The sequence below is a fragment of the Macrobrachium rosenbergii genome, chromosome 47, assembly GCF_040412425.1.
Source record: "Macrobrachium rosenbergii isolate ZJJX-2024 chromosome 47, ASM4041242v1, whole genome shotgun sequence".
Taxonomy (NCBI): Eukaryota; Metazoa; Arthropoda; class Malacostraca; order Decapoda; family Palaemonidae; genus Macrobrachium; species Macrobrachium rosenbergii.
The window spans coordinates 33,068,124-33,091,077 of NC_089787.1; the positions used below are offsets into that span (position 1 = coordinate 33,068,124).

The 22,954-nt window shown below is 35.1% G+C and overlaps 1 protein-coding gene across 1 annotated transcript in view; it reads right to left on the reverse strand.

Moving 5' to 3' along the window:
• Positions 1–4,705, reverse strand: part of LOC136830967 (tachykinin-like peptides receptor 99D) — a 247,267-nt gene extending 242,562 nt beyond the window's left edge. The window contains exon 1 of the mRNA XM_067090924.1: positions 4,656–4,705. The gene's annotated coding sequence lies outside the window, so the exon portion shown is untranslated. The remainder of the gene's footprint in view (positions 1–4,655) is intronic.
• Between the last annotated feature and the right edge of the window lie 18,249 nt (positions 4,706–22,954).

Genomic DNA, 22,954 nt, shown 5'->3' on the forward strand with positions numbered 1-22,954 from the left:
CTTGAAAGAAAACCCCTCTTAACGGAGGCGCAGTTTAAACTGTATATAACTGATTTTAATGAAGTTCAATATATCTTAAAATTGTTTGAGTCCAAATTCAAGACATTCTTTCCATCTCTCTCTCTTGGCGGAATGAATTATGCAGTGACAGTCATTGGAGGCTCCAGACCACGTAGTAAGCACAAGACTTAGTGCAATTTCTCCTCTCTGTCTACTGAGCTGGAATGTCAGGTTTCCTTCAAATCTCATTCCTCTTTAGAATCCCATATACCTTCCCCTCAATCTTCATTCTCAAAGGCGAGATTAATGGATCAGACTAAAACACTGATAGATGGAAGTTAGTGGTATCTAGCCAGCATGTGTTTTACTTATTGTTGATTTGCCTGTGGTAGTTCTCACACAAGGAGGCTGGTTACTTAGTGAGCTATTATTTCCTATGAAGACAGCCCCATGCTCTTTGTTCTGTTCTAATCCTCTGATACACATACACACATACATATATATTATATACATGTATATATACAGTATATATATCATTATATATATATACTATACACATATATATATATATATGTATATATATATATATATATATATATATATATATATATATATATATATATATATATATATATATATATATATATATATATATATAAATATATAGCGGGTATGTGCGTTGATATTCGTGTGAAATCATCACACTTAACATAATTTCATGGCTGTCTATAATCATATCGGGTAACTGGATATTTTATGATCATGTTCCTATTAACTCCCTTTTCATATACTGCAGAACTATCATTCAAGAATTAACGATCCTATAACGTTCCCTTTTTCTTTGTCTCTTATCATCTACTCTTCAGTCAAACAAGTCTTTCAGAAGTGAAGTTATCTCTGATCATTTCCTTTATATACATCGTTGCAATTCGCCGGTAACAAACTTCAGTCTCTCTCTCTAATACAAATTTAATTTTCTCATTCATCTTGGTAATGTTTTTATCACCAAGGAGGATATAATTATTATAAATATATTACTTATATTGACCTACCCTTTCATACATTTGTTTAAAATTATCATAAGCTTCATTATACTTTCCACAAAGCATAATGACCAAATCAATAACAGCAGATATATATCTGTCAGGTCATTAGTAATCTGGCTATTGTTAAGTTGCTATAAAACTATTCCGTTGTTCGTGAACCATTTTTCATTCTAAATTTCATTGTGAAGCTTATCTGAAGAAGGAACTGATCGATAAAGAACCCCTTTGTGGGCTTATCTTTCGTTTTCTCAATATAACTTGACCTTGCTACCAAGAGGAGTTTGTATTTGAAGACACCAACATCACTTGGCCTATAACAGAGATCAGTGAGAATCCTACCTTAACTGCAATATATTAATAATGATTCTACATGCTTTGCCAATAAAATAAACAAGTAAAAAATGCGACAAAGTTTCTTCGGGGCAATCGAGTTTTCTGTACATCGTACAATCAAGACCACCGAAAACAGATCCATCTTTCGGTGGTCTCGGTATAATGGTTATGAGCAGCGGCCCATAAAACTTTAACCACTGCCCAGTGGTGGCCTATCCCATATCGTTGCCATGCGCACGAATATGGCTAGTTTTAGCCTTAAATAAAATAAAAACTACTGAGGCTAGAGGACAGCAATTTAGTAAGTTTGATGACTGGAGGGTGGATGATCAACATATCAATTTGCAGCCCTCTAGACTTAGTAGTTTTTAAGATCTGAGAGCGGACAGAAAAAGTGGGGACAGAATATTATGAATAACTAATCCCAGTTACAAAAGGAATAACTGAACTGATCATTTTCTTAGCAAATAAACTTCTCTCAGAAGTTATCCCCTCTTTAATTATTTACGATGAACGCAGAAAATTAAAGCTTCACCACTTGAAATAAACGGCTTTCTCTCTCTCGCAAGTGTCTACTTTTTTATTTTTCTACTAAGGGATCAATATTAGTCAGTAAAGGAAATTTATTTTCCTTTACCGAATTCTGAGTTATGGATCCCACCGCATCGAAAAAAAAACAGCGGATATCAATTGGATAATTAAGCAACTTTAAAGCTGCAATATCTTTAAAACGAAAGCCATAAAGGAGAAGAACTTGATCAACAATTCTTCCATGAAGCATCAAAAGAAAAAAGCGCGTCAGTAAAAGGTATCTATACACAAAGGCCACGGAATTAATCGTTAAAATCACGCGAGGAAACTTTTTTTGCGAATTTCATTAAATTTCCAGCAAACAGTAAGAAAAGCAATTAACTAAAACACAATACACGAAACAACAAGATTTAACTTTATTTTTGCACCGTGCACTAGCATTGAGATTGAGGCACCGACGATCTCAATTTCATCAACAGTGTTAAAAAAGTTAAAATAATTACACTTTATTGGCGAGTCTTTAGTAAAGAAATAGTTTCCTGTTATCTGTTAATGACTGCTCCAATGGTAAACCAACGCCCTAACATTTCTCCTTTCACATCACATAAAAATACAGAAAATACCTTTTCAATTAAGAAGAAATTTTGAATAATTACATATATTATGTGAATTAAATGCCTAAATATAACAGGGGCTACTGAATAACAAGCTATTATTAAGACGGTGAAAAATGGAAAAAAAAGCATATTTTCAGAACGAACCTCGCTCTTGCAACTTGAGACACGCATTCTTTACATCACAATATCCGAGATATTATTGCTAGTCAGCAAAATATCCCGAAAAGAATGCAGCTCATCATATATGAGTTATCAAGAACACGTAAGAGAAATTATTACTACTTTGCAAATACACGACTGGAAAACGTTACTAATTCTTGGACTGCCACCTTGCAGGACCTAACTTATTTTGCAGTAGCCCTAGATTTGTTGACTGGTTAACAGAAAAAAATGAACATTTCCGGCAATTTTGCATAAAGTACAAGCTCTTACTGTTGTGTCTATCAATCTCGACTTTTCCAGGAAGCGAAATGAAAATGAAATTCCACCCCTACACGCCTACAGGATGATTAACAGGACCACCCGTCGTGCTTCCCCACTGGGGCTTCAGTGACTTTAAGTGCAGGAGCCTACTGGATGGTTCCCCCGCACACGCTCAGTCGTGCGTGAGTTTGATATCATAATCAAGGTTTGATGAGGTTTCTGCTTGGGACTAATGAGAAATCACCTCATGGGTGGTGGAAGGAATGGTTTGCCATGGGATCTGACGGAGTTTTCGACCTCATCGAGAGTGCTCGGCTCGGCTTGTTCCTTTAGTGACACTTGTTGAAGTGCAAAAGCTAAAAATATTTTTTCCGTGTTTTATTACGTATTCCAAAAAGAGAATAATGTGATTTGGTTATGTTAATTCATGTTCCTTTCTGACTATAAGGAAACTACCTTCCGTTTTCAAAAATAGTGTTTAATGCACTTTAAAAGGATTATTAATTTCTAAAAGTTAATAATCATTAAGGTCAAGGTTAAGGCATTATAAAACTAGATAAGGATGACGGCAAGAGTACAAACATGATTATCTAAAAGGATACACAAAACTGAAATAATTGTATTTCTCAGACTACCAGCTAAAAATACATAAACACTCACAATGCTCACGATACAATCTCTTCGGAATTGTGGGTTGCCAAGACAAACTCTTTTCTTTTAAGAATATTTTCGATGTCAGTAACAAGCTCATACCTTGATATTGTCTTAACATACGCCCAATATGACTAAACATTCATTTGATTTTACATCAAAGTTTGTTGTTTCGGAATCTATAATATATAAAAGAGCCAACACACGCACACACACATGCGAAAAGAGCCATACGAAGAGAGAGAGAGAGAGAGAGAGAGAGAGAGAGAGAGAGAGAGAGAGAGCAACCTCCAACCCACAGACTGGTTGAGAAACCGCAAGGCTATATATTGCTGGCGCCAACCAATTTAAAAAAAGAAACAAGTAAAAAATGCGACGAAGTTTCTTCGGTGCAATCGAGTTTTCTGTACAGCTGCTACGGCGTCTAATCAAGGCCACCGAAAACAGATTTATCTTTCGGTGGTCTCGATATAATGCTGTATGACCCGCGACCCATGAAACTTTAACCACTACCCGATGGTGGCCTATCCTATATCATTGCCAGAAGCACGATTATGGCTAACTTTCACATTAAATAAAATAAAAACTACTGAGGCTAGAGGGGCTGCAATTTGGTATGTTTGATGATTGGAGGGTGGATGATCAACATACCAATTTGCAGCCCTCTAGCCTCAGTAGTTTTTAAGATCTGAGGGCGGACAGAAAAAGTGCGGACGGACAGACAAAGCCGGCACAACAGTTTGCTTTTACAGAAAGCGAAAACGTTGTATAGTCAAAAAAAGAGTTCATAAATATAAATGGGTCCTAGTACTGCAGTGGTTAGGACGCTCCCTCTGTAGCTATAGCTCTCCAGATACAGTAATTCCCTTTAAACCCCATTGTGCTCCTGTTGACTAAGCAGTGAATTACGTACTAAGTAGTTTATTTATTCTGGCGGGTCCTAATCCAGGTGGGAAGAGATGCAGATGACTCCAGTCTATCTGCCTCATGAATAGCCAACGGAAATTAAAAAAAAAAATGAAGTAAACAAGAATAGAATTAATTCTGTACTTACCTACAGAGATGACCCACGTGAAGCATGGAAAAAGGAGACAAATTATTAACTCTTCTGAAAAATAAAAATAATGGCAGCATCAGTAATAAGTAAATTTTCCCTACGGAAAAACTATCTGATATTCACATATAAAAATGACAGGTAAATAAAAATTACATAAGAATCTGGAGATTAGCCTATTTGTAATAAATAAGTAATAAAAGAACTCAAAAATTACAATACACATAAAAATAATTTCTAGTATTACAATCAAGCAATAAATCCCATTCCGTATTTAAGACTAACTAATGTCTAAATTTTTAAGACAAGTTGCTTTTTCAAGAGCTATTGTTTGCATCAAAAAGCATATCCCTCATCATATTTCCAAGATGTCATTACAGCAAATTGTTTTAAGCCATGCTTGACTGGATATCTTAAATTGCCTTGAGAGAGAGAGAGAGAGAGAGAGAGAGAGAGAGAGAGAGAGAGAGAGAGAGAGAGAGAGAGAGAGAGAGAGTTTTCGTACCAAGTGAATGTATAATTTTTTTCGCTATTTGTGTGATACGGATAACACAGTTATCCCAATTTTCATATAGAAATTCAAATAATTTACCGGCCGTATACTATAAAGACAAGCCTAATACATTCTCATCAGTGGATCCATGTTAGCATCAAGATTATACAATGAATATACGGCGTAAGAAACATATGAATCAATATCAACTCCAGTGACCACAGATTTTCATCAATCTAATCTTCTTAGCTGTCATATTTATCAGGAAATTTCTTATGATGAAAGAAACAATCCTATGTTCGATGTGTTGGCGGGAGTAGGAAGGGCAATTAAATAAAAAATATGGATGTAAGATTTTAAGGTTTAATTACTGGAACCATTGGAATAAGAAATCCTGGACCTGATGCCATGTAAAAAAAAAAAAAATTCCTTATCCCATAAGGTACAATTTAAATATAACAAGTGACAGTTTTAAACATATTGTGGAAGACAAACAGACAGAGAAATTCAGGGAAAACTTACTAACATTTCGTTCAATAAATGCTTAGAAAATAATTGACTACAACATAATTTAATCACAACACAGAAACATGGAACTAAAACTGCATAAGCTGGATCTCTATCCATAAAGACCGATGTTTTTTTACATAACCAGGACAAAGTAGGGAATATTTAACGTTAATTTACAATCAACAGCAAGGTCAGTACTGGAAATAGTTCAGCACAGTTACCATAAACTGAGAAGTTTAACGTAAGTACTGACATTTCTTAATTAAATATTCTAGACTGCAGCTGTGTAATCAACAGAAAATTTTCTCCTCAAAGGTTTTCCTACTAAGTTTTTTGTCTTATTTTATGAGTCCTATGGAATAAAAAATATAAATGGGCTATCTTTGTATTTATCCTATTCGCCCTGTATTGATAAAGATCCAAAAAGCTGTGATGATTTAATGATGTCGTGAAAGGTGGACCGACACATCTCTCGACTAGCAAACCCTGTTTTGCTCTGAGAATTTACCTAAAGGTGAGGGACATTTCCCAAAAATTCTTTGTAAAGGTTTGAACATGCTATTAAAATATGCACGACTGAAAGTTTAAAAAATATTGTTGATATACTTTGTAACTCATTTTTAATACAATTTTCCAAATATCTGCATTGTAGAGTGGATATGTGGCTGGGTAACTGAATGACAATTATTGATATGAAAATGTTCACTTGTTCGTAGCCGCGTTTTTCACACACAAATATATTAGTAACCTCAATACGCAGTTGTCTCTTTGCAGTTCGTCCTTCCCTCGCTCATTCGAGAAATCTAAGGACTATCCCTTTGTTCCAAATGGTTTTGATATCATTCTAAGTCTCACTATTTTCCAATGACTCTTTTCCTTCGAAAGCAACAACTATAATACCTTTAATTGATGTTATTTCTCTCGATCTACATACAAAAATAATTTCTTTTAATTAGGAAATGTCTGGAACATCTTAAATCTGGTTATTGACGTTTTAATTTATTCTGCAAAGTCTCATTTTGCATATATCCCTGCTCCTCTTCAAAATAAAGATATGCCAAGTCCCGTGTTATTTTGCTTAAAAATGAAATCATTTCCTATGCTGCTTCAGTTTCTCTTATTACAATATATCAGCTTTTTATTTATTTGAGACATTAAATGTCAATTGCCCCTATCATTCTTTCTCTCTTCAATTATTTAAATTCATTTCCTGGCTGATAGACCAATCTTATGAGCCGAAATTATTCCCAAATTTTCTTTGGGATCTGACACTGCAACCAAAGACACTTTACGATCTGAATAATCATCAAAATACATCTTCCCTATGTTCCTCTTTAATAACAATCCGTAAGCAATGCAGTGAAACAAGTCTTCAAACTATATCTTAATATACTGTACTGCTTTTCTTCCATTTCAGAATATGGAAACTAATTTCTTCAATGTTTTCCTTATTCCATCACCCGACGTCGTTTAAAGGGGTGGCACGCCATGACTGAAGAGATGAAGTCCATAAATACACATTTCTTCCTGAACCGAGTTTATCATGTGCAGTATTACCAGTCCGTGTCTAAAGTACAAATGCAACCAGAATAAGCTCCTCCTGAATATCTGTTGTAGTATTTCAGATGTGTCCGATAAGCCATCTCATCTGGTAAAAGGGTTTATCGCGTATGAATACATACACTCCCACTTGAGAGTTAAGACAATATTATTGTATCTCGGAATATCTTTCAAAATAACACGGTGCTTCGAGCTCCAAGCTAAGATTTTAGCTGATTGTTTCTGTCTCAAAAAAAAAAGATCTGAACGTTTCCTTTGAAGAACTACCTTATATATTCTCCGAAGAGGTTATACTTTTTTTCTTTTCCTCTATGCCTTCACCTTATGTATTCGGAAAAGACGACGTCTGGTGCCATCTTTTTTGTCTGACTGAGAACTGTCATCTTTCTTTTCTCCGGCATATCTTAAGGGAATGGGTTCCAGGCCAGCAATGATGGAAAAGCCTCTGCTAAAAACGACACCAATATTCCCATAAAAACACGTCGAGTATTTCTGGTAAGGACTGTGAGAGTTTGTGCGTCTCTCTCTCTCTCTCTCTCTCTCTCTCTCTCTCTCTCTCTCTCTCTCTCTTTCTCTTTCAAATGGAGGATGGGGTTAATAAAGGAAGAATAAGTGATGGATAAAAAAATGACGGCAAATTGGAAGAATGATTAAAATGGGGGAACTGAAAATGACGCCGATGGATAAGATATGCGTGTTAAGGAAGATATATAAAAAAAAAAAGACATACTGTACATGCAGTGTATCAAAAGGTACAGTTTTTAATTAAAAAAAAGTGAAATTTTTATTTATTTATATATATATATATATATATATATATATATATATATATATATATATATATATATATATATATATATATATATATATATATATATATATATATATATATGAAATTTTTTATCACACCCTGATTTATATACATTCACGAAGCTACAAATGTCGCTTAAAATCCAATTCACGCTACTTCGGGGGCGTGCATTGGATATTAAGCGACATTTGTAGCTTCATGAATATATATACTGTATATATACATATACATATACATACATATATACATACACACACGCACACATACATACATACGCTATCTGAAAGATGGCACATTAAAACTAAAGTCATTATCATTCGTCATTTTCCCCAGTTTGTAATAGGAAAAATAACTGGCTTCAAATTTAGACAAACAACATACAAAGTTCTTTATGACATCCCGCTTACTAACTATACTGTCATAGTGAAATGTTCTCCGCTCATTCTCATGATTCTTGGGACAAAATTTCGTATTTTCATCACTTTACCACTTCCATTTAAAGTAAGCATTCACATTTATTCATTCATTCACATTCAGACTCAATATTTAACGTGTATGAAGGAGCGATGAGTGAACTGTCCCTTCAATCATCAGCAACTTGCTTCTGCAGTCTCTTCTCATCCAGACTTTTTGCAGCAGACTTTTTGCAGAGACCCTGCTGTTTTCCTATCTTCAGCTACTCTGTGACCATTTTCTCCTCTTAACCTGTCATTAACAGTTAAATACACTCCGACATTCCTGTGCGAATCAACCACTTCCACTCTTCCTGCATCCGCATGACCATATTCCTACCATCAACCTGTTTTCAAATTACCCTCACGGCGTTATTCTGGTTTTCTACTTGTTAACGCCAGTATTCACTTTCAACTTACTCCTTTTACAGAATCAACATTCAGCGGAAAATCATCTGCAAACGTCAGCTACAAATATCGTTTAATATCAGTCTCAATGTTTCTTGGGAATAACTTACTCCCAAGGGCAATTAAAATGGAAACGTGCATTATCATTCCTCATCCCCTTCGAGTGTAATAAGATAAGCAGTCAGCCTGGGCTAAGGTTTGACACCTAAACGGGGAAGATGTACTTATCAATTACAATTCCTATGGGTGTAATTTTTTCCCAAGGTCAAATCCGATATTAAATGATAGTTGTGGCTTTTTTTTAAATTTGGAACAAGGACCTACGTAGAAAAAAAATATACATCAAGTATCTGAATAAAATATCATCTAAGGAAACTGCACATGAAGAAAAATATAAGGACAAAAGTAAGAGTGATAAAAGACAGGGCAAAGAAAACGAAAACGATATCAAATCACAGGAAGTTCCTGAATCTGCGAATCTTAACGACGCCGGAATTTTAGAACACTGTACCGTGAATACAAAAGACGAGGGATGACAGAAAATGATTTTCGATGGATACATATATATTCATTCACATATATATATATATATATATATATATATATATATATATATATATATATATATATATATATATATATATATATATATATATATTATATATATATATATATATATATATATATATACATAATATATATATATATATATATATATATATATATATATATATATATATATATATATATATATATATATATATATATATATAGAGAGAGAGAGAGAGAGAGAGAGAGAGAGAGAGAGAGAGAGAGAGAGAGAGAGAGAGAGAGAGAGAGAGAGAGATTTTGCACTACAACGATTTAATTACACTTTTTGCAAGAATATATTCAGGTCAAATGCAATTTTACATTACGCTTATTGTTTTCATGTCACAAGAGAATAGGAATATATTATTATTATTATTATTATTGTTGTTGTTGTTGTTGTTGTTGTTGTTGTTACCAGCAGCCTGTGTCTTTATTCAATTTTACTATCATGATGATAATGATAATGACATACGCCTGGTTCTTTCTATTTAGAAATTATATTAACCAAAATAAACAAAGCTGATACCTTTCTTCTTCAAGACTAAAGACGATGTTGATATTTAGAAAGATAATATACATATATATATATATATATATATATATATATATATATATATATATATATATGTGTATATATATATATATATATATGTGTGTGTGTGTACATCCACACACACATATATATATATATATATATTTATATATATATAATATATATATATATATATATATATATATATATATATATATATATATATATATATATATATATATATATATATATGCATATTCGTTTTACTCCGACAAGTCATTACTTCAAGATAAAAGAGAAAGGACAACGGTCGCTACTAAATTGCAACTTTCACTACTGAATCGAAGATGTGCATTCTGTGCCGATAACTTTCATAGAATTGCAGCGAATGCTCATGTATACATGACACACACACAGAGAGAGAGAGAGAGAGAGAGAGAGAGAGAGAGAGAGAGAGAGAGAGAGAGAGAGAGAGAGGGACGAAGGAGTTTCGAACTCCTTCCTCATAAGATGACACACGTGATTCCATCAATGTCTGCCGGAAGAGACGTGTCTAGAGGACACTCGAACATTCGCCGGATCCTCTGGAAAGTTGGTGCGAGGCGTTATTTGGCTCATTTTTTCATCTAGAACTTTATACCCCCTTCCTGAGCCGCAGTATCCGACCCCATCACATTCGTCGGAGGGAAATGCTGAAGATTTCCCTGTTTCCTCGTGTCGAGGATTTCGCGAGAGCCTCCTTTACGAAATGGAACACTCGTCCTACATTTACAGGAATATACGGTATTTCTCGAATGAGGTGAAACTTAATTCCGGAGGCAAGATAGAGACGTACTTGATAAGACGCGGAAAAGGAGAGAACTGATACAGACAGAGTGTGAGTACGTGTGTATATATATAGATAGATAGATAGATAGATAGATATGTGTGTGTGCACTCCACTTAATCCTGAAAAAGAGAGAGAAAGCAATCCTGTACCCTCAGTAGACTAAAATTACAGTAACTTTACAACGGATTTTACTAAGAGAAATGAACTGAATTGCTGATAAAAATTTTTTACAGATCTTGAGCAATACACGAGAAGACAGGATGGCAAAATAAAGATAGGAACTATGAATAAATAGGTGTAAGCTGAAAAAAAATTTGCAGATAGGTAAACGCATGGAGACACGTGGTTCAATGGGAAAAAAATAGGAAATTATATACTAGAAGTTATTTAACAACTCAGTATATATATTTTACAAATAAAAAAACAGTCCACACTAAGTAAAAATAAAAAGATACAAAACAAAACATTACACAAAAGAAGAAAACAAGAATAGCCAATTCATCACAAGGCGCCCTTGAGGAAGATTTCTAACTGGAGAAATTCCCAGTCTTTTACTTTTCATCTCTCTTTCTCTCTATCTCTCTTGGTATTCCCATTCCCACTCAATTTAAAATCATCTGCTAGTCTTGACGCCTGAGGGATAAACCAGAAATTTAAAAGGAATATGGATTCTTTTTTTGGTTAAGAAGTTAACTACAATCTTTCCTCCTTTGCTGATAAGTCTGTTGAGTAACAACAGCAGATAGCTGTTGCCAAAAACATTTCTCTTTGAGGTACCTAAACTATTGCAAGTAATATTTTATATTTGTTCGACAAGAAAATTTTATCATTTTGCAGATTTGCTGAACAGCAGCACCAATATGCAGTAAAAGTGCCTCGCTGTCGAACTTCTCGGTTCCAGAGGGCCTTTATTACTCACGCCGTTGGACTGTGGAAGAGTCTTCCTGAGGATATTGGGCAATTGGAACTTCAAAAGTTCAAGCGAGGATGCAACTCATCGCTATCCTAAAACAGTTCTCCTTGTATTTTAATCATTTATTTTTATCTATCTATCTGTTCATTTGTTCATTTATTTTTCTTTGTAATAGCTAACACCTCCTTACTTTATTTCCTATTACCTTCTGTTACCTCTTTCAAATGAACACAATATTCTTTGGAAGCTTGGATTTCCAATCAGTGGTCCCCGTAGGCTTGTTCCATATGAATAGGGTTCCTGTTCTGAATAATAATAATGATAATTTATCTAAGTTCGCTCGAAGAGTATGTTAATGAGAGGTAAAGTTGTTCCAAGACATATTTGGATATCTATGTCGCCTGAGATCAAAGTTTATGGATATAAAATCAAAGACGGAAAACAATACTCCCGAGGAGGAACAGACCAAAGAAAGAAATTCCAACTTGGCGCACTTTGGCGTTGCCCTTTACCGGGTTTAAATTCACATTATGGATTTCATGGACCTAATGATCGCTGTACGACAGCTACAACATTTCATCGAATTCCACAGCTCTAAACACAAACAAGGTTATAGTATTACAGACTCCACGGGGTAGCTCTGTGACTAAAGTTTTGCAAAAAAATAATTATCTATGAGAAGATTGTCTCTGCGGGTTAGAACCGACAGTAAAACAAGTTCTGCACAAAGTGTTGTACATACGTCAAATTCATCCAACGCTCTCCATCAACGTCAATATTTATGGTAGCATTCAAATCTGCACAAGCATGTCAATTCCCACAAGAAAAGATATTTTCAACGCATCATTTATCGATATAAAAGCACTATTCTATTTTTAAAACTTACTCATACCTTTATTTTAAAAATCCCAAACTCTCTAACTGGCTCCAATAACTCAGTAACATCTAATTGCCTGGCTGTATAACTCTTGTGTATTTTCTTCACCACGAAAAACTTCCACCACGAAAAAATGGAAAAGAAAAACTGTATGTGTCTTTAGATAATAAACATGGATCTTCTCTAACTAGCAATGCCTGACTCAACGGATACCTGCGAGGGGGATTCTCTGTGAGTACTATAAAAAATAGCTGAATGTTTATTACCTTTCGTAAGACTGAATACAACAAGAAAAATCATTAATAGTAAAAACAGCAACTTCTCAGAGAGGCCTCTTAAAGAAAAATAATAAAGATTTCCTCTCACAGCAAACTATATCAAACCTTTTTATGAGAGTAACAAAAATCTCCAAATATTCTGCGCTTCTCGTGGAAAGTTCAGGGAAAATTTCCACAATAAGACAGATGCAATTCCCTGCCTGACAGTTTCTCGGACGAACCATGACAGAATCAAGAATGCTTGATGGATGAGGGAGAAAGTCTTTGCGGTCCGATTTCGAAATGAGAGACCGCAGTAAACCACGAGGCGTTTTATTTTTAAAGCCCTTAATGGGAAAAATTACAAATGGCTTTAGCGTCTGAAGTTTATATACTAGGAAGTAATTATCCATTGCGTAATCGACGAAATTAGGAATGGGCCTCCAACTGACCTTTACATACACGGTTTTTGAGTTTTCAGCAAACATGCGCAAATGTATATCGTCATTAACCAGTTTCCCCTAAAAGGGGCTGGTTTCCATACGAAACCCAAAATGATAATCATTGTCATATTCATACATTAACTGCTGAGTCATGAATGAACCTCTGGTAAAGAAATACATCTGAACACATTATAACACACACACATGTATATATATATATATATATATATATATATATATATATATATATATATATATATATATATATATATATATATATATAAGCGAGTGTGTGTATGCGTATTTTGCACGAGTTTGAGGAATCAAAAACACGTGAGACCTAACCTTTGTAAGTGACTCTCATGATCATTGAAATAAAATACTAGCATGTAATGCGACGACTACATCAGCGGACAGTTAAAAAGACTTGAAAGACTTCACCAGAATTCCCAATCTTTTAAATCACTCTGAAACGAGTAACCTCTCCTACCATGGGAACTCTTTTTCTAAATGAATTTGTAAGGACAACTAAAATCTGATCGAATGTGGACAAATTTTCTTGGTCAAGTGCAGAAACGCAATGCATATATGACATATCATAATCCTTAATTTCATTTCATCTATATTCTCATCAAGAGATAAGCAAGGCCTACAGCTACAATATATTTTTAACAGAAACTGCAGAGGCAACATGTGTAGTTATGTTAACACTAGGATGATGAATAACCCTTTTTTAATTCCCCATTTTGGGTCAGTATTGTTCTATTCTTTGGATTCTAATTAAATTATTTCAGCACCCTAAGTGCTATGATGGGATGATAATTGATTTGTGCGCTCTGCATTGTTTTCTCTTCACTTTATCGTTCCATTTGTGTCACCCTCACCTTTGTGTTACTGCGTAAAGGACTTTATTCTTGAAGTTATGCAGTACTCAATATAATTCATATTCAAAAATTATGACTTAATTTTCACATATGCTTCTTATTCGGAAACGTAATTAAGTAAAGGAGAAATCATATAATCAAATGCATTTCATTAGTCAATAAACATGAGTGTAATCAACAATACAAGGAGACTCCATTGTATGGTAGCTGATTCACCTTTATTAAGTGCCCCTGAATAAATATAATTCAATGTAAGACAAGGGAGTTGGAATATCTGGCATTCTATCATGTACAAAGTTAAACCAGCTGATATTTATACCCTAAGCCGATAAGTGGGAAAAACACTATTGAGTTTGAACAGGCTCTTTCATTTACTGGACATTATACACACACACACACACACACATATACACACACACACACACATATACATATATATATATATATATATATATATATATATATATATATATATATAGTGTGTGTGTTTGTCTGCATGTAAGTAGATATATATAATATATATATATATATATATATATATATATATATATATATATATATATATATATATATATACATACATATGCATAAAGTCTCAGGATTGCATCCTAAAGCAGTCAGTAATTGTCATTAGATCAATATACACCCAAAGTACTTCTACAGATTGTGCCAAAAGAAGTTCGACAGGCTCAAGTACCTCTCACTGATGACATGAGCATTCCGATTTCAGGTATCTGATGGAACACAATGCAGGTATGACGAATCTATAATAATTTATCAGAACCTTTCTAGTCTCTTTTTCCTTCGTAACCCTAACAAGAGCCTAAATAATCCAACAATACCGATTAAGATGATTAGTGACCTTAGGCAGACAATCATTTAAGTTTCCTTTAAGTTTACAGAAACGAAATCCTCAACGATACTGCCGTGTGCTTGATAACGTTCACGGGCTGCATTATATCTTATGAGGATTTCACAAGAGAATGCATATCTTGGAAAAAATTTGAACACCAAAAATCGATTACGTATGCGTCTAAAATTTCGTTAATTTTTAATCAAGTAAACAATATGCATAACGGTATCGACTAAGATGTATCAGAGATTGTTTATGGAGGCATTTGATATTTTAAAGGCCAGATACCTGAAGCTGCTTTAATAACTGACAGGAACGATAACAAGAACCTATCAGAAGGATCATGGAAACCAGACAAGTTTGATTGTATGTTTTTGGGTGTCGTTTTAAAGAGAATAAACACTCATGTTCAGGGCTTAGCCAGAACGTAATAAAGCCCATAACCCATAATTGCCCATGATTATGTAAGTAGTGTTCTCGTGTAATACAAAAACCATTGTTGTTTGGAAATAGGTAGAGACACTACATGAACTATAATGCTCTCTTATTCTTCCTTTGAATACTTTATATGGAAAATTTTCATTTATATTTATATATATATATATATATATATATATATATATATATATATATATATATATATATATATATATATATATATATATATATATGTGTGTGTGTGATGACCGTATCTCTTATGCCTAATGGCCATCAAATATGTTATGTCAAACTAGTTTTTGTGAACTGCTACTGCATTAGTAGCAAGCAGCACATTTAGTTTACAAAGGGAGTGCCAGTGATTTGGGGTTCAGTTATAAGATACTCCAAGGAAAAGAACCCTTCCGGGAAAACAAACCCCCGTAAAAGTCAGATGAGCCTCTTCACATGAGGAAAATTGGCAATTACATTATCACTCCCGTACATGCCAGGATACAAATAGTATTCTTCCTGACCTTAACATAGGAGTTGGCACGCCATAAAGCCGTCCCCCCCAACCAACCCCACTAAAAGAAAATGTAATTGGATTATTCAGATTGGAGTTTTGATGGTGTTTCAGGAGAGGAAGCTGGACATTTTGACCGTGGGTGAGACAGGGGTAAAATGACAATTGTGCCCATGAATGGCAAGAACAAGGGTAATTGTGTCCAGATATGGGAAGGACAAAGAGTAATTGTATCCAGAAATAGGCCGGACAAAGGGTGATTGTGTCCAGAAATGGGAAGGACAAAGGGAGGGTAACTGCGTGCGAGTTAGATGAAAGGCGTGCAGGTAGGGGAGGTGTAGCAGAATCAGGGAGATTTTGGGGATGGGCGAAAGAGTACAAATGTGTTAGTAGAAATGTCTGGGTAAGATTGAACACGGTATAAGATGATAAGGTAGTGTCTATGGTCCAGAATGAGAGTAGGTATTTTTCCTTTTCGTTTTTTTATCGACTTTGATCCGGGGCGAGCGAGAGAGAGCATGCAAAATACGGGAGAGTGACGCAGTGTTGGTAGGGAGTTCTACGTACATGGTGTTGGTAAGCCGCCTGTTTAGTGACGTGGAAGTTTTCTGCACATAAGATTCACCCATGATTTAGTAGTTTAAGTGTGAATGTGAGCTTCATTTGTTGAATATATACATACATACAGTATATACATATATACACACATATATACATATATAATTATATATAAATATATGTATACATGTGTATATATACATATACATATGTGTGTACACACACACATATATATATATATATATATATATATATATATATATATATATATATATATATATATATATATACACATACACACACACACATATATATATATATATATATATATATATATATATATATATATATATATATATAACAACAACAAATACTACATATATCACCAATGAAGAGTTTATCTGTGAAAGTACATTTGCTGTAGAATGTTCCGTTGTTAAAATGCCTGTTGTAGAGATTTACGTCTTAGAAATATTCATCTAAAAAACATCTTCGATTAAGCTTAATTACCTTAGGAGATTACTCCAGCTCCAATTTATAGTCTTCCATCTTGGAAGTGGGATCAAACCATTTTCTATAATTAAAGTCATTAAGAGTAATTCGCGAAAAAATTTAATAGTTATTTAATTACAACCAGGCATTATATCTCAGATAATCCATGCGGGCCTGTTTTCAGACATTTCTAAATCCTGGCATTAGACTTGATACTGATCCTTAGGAACGTATATTCTGACGTTCCAGACTGTTTACAACAGTCACTTATATAAACTATGGGCAAACAAATGTTAAATCATTGCAGTGACATCACCCCTCATTGCGCAATCCCAAGCAGAGAAGGAAATTCAAATTTGGCTCCTCCCACATTTTCAAGTTTTCATGGAGTTTATAAATGTAACGTTTCAGAGATAAATATAATTTTAAGCCCTTTTCCCTAAAAAGGGATGGTAAGCAACAATCTGGAAACAATATTCACCATATTTCACAGTAAATCGTGGATGCAACCCGGGCAAAAAACTTAAACACTTACACTTACAGAGAGGGCTAACCGGCAGTAGGAATCGAACCCCTTACACACACACACTCTGCTCCTTTCCCCCTAATAATGCCATTCCATTCCAATATCTGTTTCACGGCATCTATCCGTCGCTCTTTAGGTTTTTCTCTCCCGCCTTTCCTCCAAACGCTTCCAACTCCATTTACTCTTTTTACCCACCTTTTCAAGACCTCCTGTACCATAAATACCATGCAAACATTTCATCTCTACAGCTTCCACCTTCTGCCTTTCATTTTAAATAACATCTCACCTCTTCTCACCATCCGAAATATCTTATAAAACATGCCCTTATAATTCTACAGCTTCCATTCTCTCGACGCGTATTTTAACATCCATAGCCCCATCTTTCTGGTTCCCATTTATCCTCATAATGCTACTCTTGCTCACGTTTACTCTTAGCTGCCTATTCTTGCATAGTTTCCCATCTATATCTAAAGTCTTTTTCCTAACCTGTCATAAATATATATATATATATATATATATATATATATATATATATATATATATATATATATATATAATATAACACACACATATATATATATATACATGTATATATATGTATGTGTGTCTGCCTGTTTTCACTGTTTACATATTTACATATATACAGAAACACTGACAGATACATTAAAAGGTTGCAATGCGCATGGGAGCATGAGATTACAGAATGCTGTAGTACATGGAAGCACTGAAGAAAGTAAACTGAAATTCGTCCTTTTGCTCTTTAGGATCAACCTCATTCACAGAACACTCGCTACAACATTTTCAAAATCGCCTGGTAACGTGAGAGTAATACACAGTGTACTGGGGAGGCAATGCACCATAAATGGAACATAATACTGTCCCTGTGATCGCGTCGGTGTTGCTTCTCTGGGATAATGGGAAAAAACAATAACAATCTCTCCTCTTCATTAGGTGCAAAGATCAGTGCCCTGTACCTTGTCACACCTTGCAAGTACACACATACTTTCATTCACAGATACACGCATGCATACATAGATACTGTACACACACACACATATATATACATAAATGAAACATTTTTCTATTATTATCCAGATATAATACAATAGTGATGGTTGTGAAAATGAAGATCTCAGTGAATACAGAGAAAGAACAATATTATCGCAAAAATTTAATTTAGTGTTCTGATAGGTGTGCCTTCCATCAAGAGAACTCTAACTGAAGACAAGTGTAAAGCCTTTGTAGAGAGGCTATGGATACGCCACGAGTTTCATTTTGGACGGCCTGTTTCCTTGAACTGCTGCATGCCTTAGCTAAAAGCCTGTTCTACTTAACAGCTCTGGCAAAGCCATCACAGTCTGGAGTGTCCACTGAAGAAATACATCAATAACCAGTTATGATGAGGAATAAAAGGCTTTAGCCTATTCTGTGTTATCAGATGCAAGAAGAGATTATCTGTTAAATCCTCGAAGGCTCTTATATCTCTCAAGTTCAAATACCTTAATAATGTGGTTGGTCCTCTGCCAACCTACGACTTTACTCAGCCTCCCATTACGTCTTCCTGAGCTGCCTTGGCTACAAATTGACGATCACCTTCAGTGTGCATTCTGACTGACCCAGTGAATCTATGCATGCAAAATAAAAAAAATATCCTAACTTAAAGTATTCCACGGTACTAAGGAGAAAACTGAAACTGGAAAACTCAATGACAAATACCACATATTACGAACTTTTAATTACTCTCGTAATCAGTTTGACTACTGAATTCACTACTATCTACTGAACTGCTCCTGGGATATTGACGGATCCAGGAGGAAAATCTTAGCAAGGTTACCAAACAGAACGAGCCTTATTCAGGTGTGCAAGTCGTTTCTGTTCTAGTGTACATCAGCATCCTCTGTTTTTCTCATACAAATGTACCTGCTCCACGTTCTCAGAGAAAGACACTCAGGGAATTCACGATTGTTCACATCAGTTAATATTTTTTTATCTCTCATTCATTCTTGAAATCTACCAATAAATAGATATGGATAAATTGGTTCAAGTGCCACAGGTGATTAAGGTGACTATTGAGAAAGGTATTACTCATATTCTCTACATAAATATCCATAAAGAAAGAAGCATCATGACATAAATTCTCTCTCATCTTTAAATTTCAATCAGGATTCGATTACCAAATATAATGACTAAAATTTAAGGTTACTTCTACGCTCCTAGTAGATTTCTTTCGTTCTGAAAACAAAAAACTATTTTGATGAAACACCCAGCAAACTCTCAAGGTCTTCTCACTCAACGGTCTAAAAGTCAAAGGAAGGAAATTTCAAAGGTACCACTTGAAGCTAGCTCGTCCACCAACGCTTATATAACAAATGGAAGCAATCACAGCATTCACAGACGATGAGGATCACATTCTCATCATCATCATAGTCTCCAACACCGCGTAACGAACTGTTTTCTACGGTAAAAGAAAAAAGTCCCACAATTTTTCAAATTACCATTATAGTGAACTATCGCTGGTCCATTATGAATGTGTCATAATTATGCCGTTACCTTGACCCTGTAGTTCAACGAGCCTCTTGAGACACCCTACAAGTAACCGTGGCCTATGAAAACTACCCAGGGGCAGCCAAAGCACACTCAAGTACAAAATAACCCCCTCCAACAGAGGAAGCCGCGGCAGCTTCAAAGCGGAGGGCGCGGGCCCACAATCCCTCTCGACCTGATAAAATTCTGGACCTATTTCTGATTTCGTTACGTATGACCTGTTTTGCTAGAAATGGACATCATACGTTACTATCTAACTCAAAGATACTTTATTCAGTACCTTTCTTTATTCATGAAAGAAAACGCATCATTATTTACATCTTTAATCAAATATTCAACAGTCAGCTGACCCCGGGTAGCGATAAAGTCAGTTGGATGAGAGGTTCCACGGAATGATAATGTAAATACACTCTGAAGATTTCATGATATCTTCAAGAGGCAAAAGAGGTTGCATTTCAATTGCCGTTAGGGTCACTGAATTGCCCTTCCTTGGTGCGAAGCTGCAGAATAGTACGGAACGCATCCTACAGAACGATTACTTTTGGGCAAGATTAAAGCACTGACTTTTCCATTTACGCGAGCAGTTTTCAAAAAAACAGACGCAGCAATCTTACTTCTTCGTTCCTCTCCAGACGGCCTTTGCCGAGGAAAATTTCAATTCCAAAATTTTACCAAAGAGTCTTTCTTTTTTTTGTGAAACCACAGAGGCCGGAATTTTCTCTGGTCTGAAAAATCAATGCCAAAAAGCAAAGCTATATAACAATGGCCATAATCAGTACGTCTTTGTTGAAGGTTAGTGAAAAGAATTTCACTGCATAGATCTATATGAATGCGACCATTCGCACTAACACACGTATTATATGTGTGTGTGTGTATACTAATCAGTTTTCAGCACGTATTTCTGGATGCGGCTGCTCACACAAGATATCAGCTACTATGGAAGCGTAACACCACGGCCAGATTACCCCCAGGCATATAATTACCACTTATGTCAACAGGGGAAACATCAGATTAAACGGAACGTGTCTAAGACGCTGTATCGCTGAGAGCCGAACTGATCATCACGTTAGTGATGAAAATATCATAACCACTTAATCACAAGTTATGTGTTGTATTTGCGCATGCAAGCATGCACATATAATGAACATTTAATCAAGTTGATAAATACCTGGCCAATTGCTTTTCAACAATTTTAAAGTAACTATACTAATATTATCAATATTGCTTTCTAACAATAATCTCCTCCTTGAGATCTGAATCGCCGACCGGGAAACTAAATGGCAAAGCAATCACCACTAATCCCAAAGCGATATTACCGATTAGCTCAGTTACCAAAATACTCTTGCCTCGTTGATGAATGAAAGGACACGATGAGCACACCAAATACTCTACCTCATTTATGCTTTCAGAAATTTAAGGATGCGATGAAAACAGTTAAATTGATACTCTGCGTCATTTACATTCTCTTTCCACATCACCGTGAAGTTGCCTTTCCCTTCAAATACATCCAGGATCGAAATACACACTTCCATCCACATCAACCTAAAGTTGCCTTTCCCTTCAAACACATCCAGGATCCAAATCCACACTTCCAACCACATCACCCTGAAGTTGCCTTTCCCTTCAAATACATCCAGGATCCAAATCCACTCTTTCAACCACATCAACCTAAAGTTGCCTTTCCCAGGATCACATACATCCAGGATCCAAATACATCCAGGATCTTTTACCCTGAAGTTGCAACCACATCAACCTAAAGTTGCCTTTCCATTCTAATACATTCAAATACATCCAGGATCCAAATATACACTTCCATCCACATCACCCTGAAGTTGCCTTTCCCTTCAAATACATCCAGGATCCAAATACACACTTCCATCCACATCAACCTGAAGTTGCCTTTCCCTTCAAATACATCCAGGATCCAAATACACACTTCCATCCACATCACCCTGAAGTTGCCTTTCCCTTCAAATACATCCAGGATCCAAATCCACACTTCCATCCTCATCATAATCTCATTAGTTATTACCAGCAATGTAGCGAATCTGAAAAGTGAACTCGCAAGGATCGTTTAACACTATACTTTTGATCATGCTTATTGAGAGACGGAACGACAGACTAATAAAAAACATTCCATTTATAGAGGAAACGATAAAATTATAATTCAGACTGCTATTATCTTCAGAACTCAACCAATAACTACAACAGAATAAATATCAATATTAAGTGAACTTGTAGCAATTACTACAAGTATTTGTAGTTTTAACTTTAACTGCTCAATAAGAATGTACATGTCTATATGCGACATGAAAGTGGTGATTCTTGCTAAACTGAGTGACTTTAGTTAACGAGAATCAAAATAATCAACTGACCTAATGCTATGCAAAGAAACTTGCATTACAATTTCAGATCTAAAAACATCAATTGCACAAGTTCCACGGTTCCCAACACACAGTTATGCTCTCTTGCTTTTATTAGAGAATATTCGAACTAAGAGCAAAGCGCTAGTAAAAAAAAAAAAAAAAAAAAAAAAAAACCTTCCAAAATAATTTCGACCATTCGAAGAAACCTTCCAAGCTAACAGGTCGTAAAAATAGGTTTTTAATCCAATCACATCCAAAACCATTGTTTTCTTATCGTTACCCGATGCCACCGCATTCCACCTATTAAGATAAGAGTTCTACATGTCCAATTCTTTTTTAAAAGGTTCACCCTGACATGACGTCAGTGAATGCTTCTATTCAAGGAACTTGGAAAGATGATTATATGCTAGAAGGCCAGGCTGTGTTATTTCATTTCTAAATTTGGTGGTAGATAAGA